This window comes from Cryptomeria japonica, chromosome 5 (genome assembly GCF_030272615.1).
Source record: "Cryptomeria japonica chromosome 5, Sugi_1.0, whole genome shotgun sequence".
Classification (NCBI taxonomy): Eukaryota; Viridiplantae; Streptophyta; class Pinopsida; order Cupressales; family Cupressaceae; genus Cryptomeria; species Cryptomeria japonica.
In genome coordinates this window covers 595,959,345-595,963,161 of record NC_081409.1, presented here as the reverse complement: position 1 = coordinate 595,963,161, position 3,817 = coordinate 595,959,345, and positions in this window count along the sequence as shown.

The following is a 3,817-nucleotide window of genomic DNA, read 5'->3' as shown; positions in this document are numbered from 1 at the left end:
AAAATTTCTCGAGGGCTGCCACCCTTGAACCCCCGTAGCAGCCTTCGCCCGCTTTCCCAGGGCCCGGCTCGGCCCCAGACTCTGGCGAGGATACATGTTGAGTGTATAGTACTTTGCTTATCAGTCACCACATATCAACAATCTCCCACTTGGAGACTGATACAAGACAACACCACTGTACTTGCAACATCCACTGGATAAAATACTTGGACTTGATTGGTATAAATTCCACATTTATCAATCAAGAAGACCAACAAAAACTAATGAAGAAATCAACTTCTCATGTGGAACTACCTTCGCGAACATATCAGCAGGATTCTCACTTATGTGAATCTTCTCAAGCCACAACTGACCCTCCTCCAAAATAGTCCGAATGAAATGGTACCTAAGCTGAATGTGCTTTGTCCTTGAATGAAAAGAAGAGTTCTTTGCAAGATGAATGGCACTCTAGCTATCAATATACAATGGGCGATCCTCTTGTGTCTAACCCAATTCCTCCAGAAAACATTGTAACCAAATCATCTCCTTGCTGGCTTCTGTAGCAACAATATACTCAGCTTCAGTGGTTGAAAGTGCAACAACCTTTTGCAGCCTAGAAATCCAACTGACTGCAACTCCCCCTATAGTGAAAACATACCCTGTAGTACTCCTCCATGAATCAATATCACTTGCTAGATCAGAGTCAACGAATCCACTCAGAGCAGCATTAGATCCTTTGAAACATAATTCCTTTGTAGTAGTTCCTTTCAAATACCGAAGAATCCATTTCATAGCATTCCAATGTTCTATACCCGGATTACTCATAAACCTGCTCACAACTCCCACTACATGTGCAATATCTGGCCTTGTGCAAACCATTGTATACATCAGACTACCAACAACTGATGAATACGGGATGTTAGACATTTTTTTTACCTCTTCCTGTGCCTTTGGGCACATCTCCTTAGTCAATTTGAAATGACTAGCCAAAGGTGTACTAACTGCTTTTGCATCCTGCATGTTAAATCTTTTCAACACCTTCTTTATATATTCGCTTTGGGACAAATTCAAGGTTCTATTTTTCCTGTCTCGTGTAATCCTCATACCAAAAATTTGTTTTGCTGCACCCAAATATTTCATAGCAAATGACCTAGCTAATTTATGTTTAAGATCATTTATATGTTGCATGTTAGACCCAGCAACAAGCATGTCATCAACATAAAGCAACAGGATAATATAACTACCATTATCCAATCTCTTAAAATATACACAATGATCAGAATGACATCTATGATAATTGTGTTCAGTCATGAAACTATCAAATTTTAAATACCATTGTCAGGGTGCTTGCTTTAGGCCATACAAAATTTTCTTCAACCTACACACCAAGTTCTCCTTACCTTTGACCTCATATCCCTATGGTTGCACCATGTAAATTTCCTCCTCCGAATCTCTATGGAGAAAAGTTGTTTTGACATCTAATTGTTCAAGATGTAAATCATCTACAACCACAAGACTAAGTACAGTTCTAATTGAAGTCATTTTTACAACTGGATAAAATATTTCATCATAATCTATACCCTTTTTCTGTGCAAAACCTTTTACCACAAGTCTGGCCTTATATCTTTTCTGACCTCCTTCCTCCTCCTTCAGCTGATAAACCCATTTTTTAGGCAAGGCTCTTTTTTCTATAGGTAAAGGGACTAAGTCCCAAGTCTTATTTTTCATCAAGGAGTCCATCTCCTCTTTCATGCCTAGCTCCCACTGTTGTTTGGCATCCACCTGCATTGTTTCTTTATATTCTTCAGGTTCACCAGAGTCAATTAATAAAATAGAATACAAAGAAGGAGAAAATCTTTCAGGGGGTCTACTTGACCTCGTAGAACATCTAACACTTGTAGGAGTTTGTGGGACAATCTGTTGTTGTTGAGCATCAGGTACCGGTGGCATTTCATTTTCAGGAATCTCATCCAACACCACATATTCTTGTTTGTCTTGTTCATGCTTCTTTTTCTGCATTTGTTCTTTATACATAACCTTCTCATTGAATATAACATCTCTACTTCTAATTATTTTCTTATTTTCAAAATCCCATAACCGATAGCCATATTCATCTATCCCATATACAATGGAGGTACATTTCTGAGATTTAGCATCAAGCTTGGTTTTATTTTCTTTATCAATATGGACAAAAGCTTCACAACCAAAGATTTTCAGAAAAGAATAATTTACCTTTTTACCAGTCCATGCCTCCTCTAGAATACCACCATCCAAAGGGGTTGAAGATCCTCTATTTATCAAATAGATAGCAGTATGTATAGCATCTGCCCAAAAATGTAAGGGCAATCCAGCATGCAATCTCATGCTCCTTGCGCGTTCCATGATAGTCCTATTCATTCTCTCTGACACGCCATTTTCCTGTGGAGTTCCTGGAACTGTCTTCTACTTTCGAATCCCATTTAAGGAGCAGTAACCTTCAAATTCTTTTCTGCAATACTCACCTCCATTATCTGATCTGAGACACTTCAACTTTTTCCATGTCTCATTCTCAACCAAAGCTTTCCATTTCTTAAAAGTTTCAAAAACATCTGATTTTTTTATAGGAAATATACCCATGTTTTTTTCTGGTTGAGTCATCAATAAAAATAACATAATAGCAAGAGCCACCAAGAGATGATACCTGAGCCGGTCCCCATACATCTGAATGCACAAGCTCTAACTTCTCACTCTTCTTCTCTTTCCCAACCTTGAGAAATCTAACTCTTTTCTGTTTACCATAAACACAGTTTTCACAAAACTATAAATCAATCTTCTTTAATCCTGGCAATAGATTTTTGGAGTGAAGGGTTTTCATCCCTTTCTCACTCATGTGCCCAAGCCTATGGTGCCGCATTATCGAATATGTTCTTGCAACATCTATTGTTGGTGTCCCTGTAGTAACTTTATTTGTAGCAACTAGGGTAGAGTAAGTGTTACCAGTACACAGATATAATGTGCCTACCTTTGCACCTTTAGCTACTACTAATGATCCTTTAGTGACCTTCCACATACTGTCTGAGAAGGTAACTATGCAACCTTCACTACCTAGTTGCCCTGCAGAAATTAAATTTCTTCTTAAATTAGGAACATGTCTTAGCTCTTGCAGAAACCAGTCATTTCCATTCTGCAACTTGTTCTTTATCTTTCCTTTTCCAACAATTTGACATGGCTCGTCATCACCCAAATATACTTGTCCAAAATCACCTTGAACATAATCTAGAAAATATTTTCTATGGGGTGTAGCATGAAATGAAGCCCCAGAATCTATTACTGTCATTTTCATTTGTGTCTCTTTCTTTGTTTTTCCCAGACCAACAGTCTTTCTTTAGATGACCAAGCTTTCCGCAGTACTAGCAATCTTTCTTTCCTCTAGATTGAGAGTGTCCTTTCTTTGACTTCCCTCATGACTTCTCATTCCCAGGGCCTTTTCCTCTTTCCTTTGATCTTCCTTTGTTCTCCACATTCAAAACACTACCCGATGATATTGGAGCCTCACCTGTGCTTTTCCTTCGCATTTCCTCACGTAGGATAACACCAACAATATCATTAAATACCAGAGTATTTTTACCAGAGACAGAGTTACTTACAACCATAACCAAGCTATTCCAGCTTTCTAGCAAAGAACATAAAATCAAGAGAGCCCTAACCTCTTCTACAAAGGTAATTTTTACTGAAGACAATTGACTGGTAATTGTATTAAATTCATTTAAGTGCTCCGCTATAGATCCTCCCTCACTCATTTTCAAAATAAACAAATGCTTCATAAGAAATACCTTATTCGAAGCCAAGGGTTTCTCAT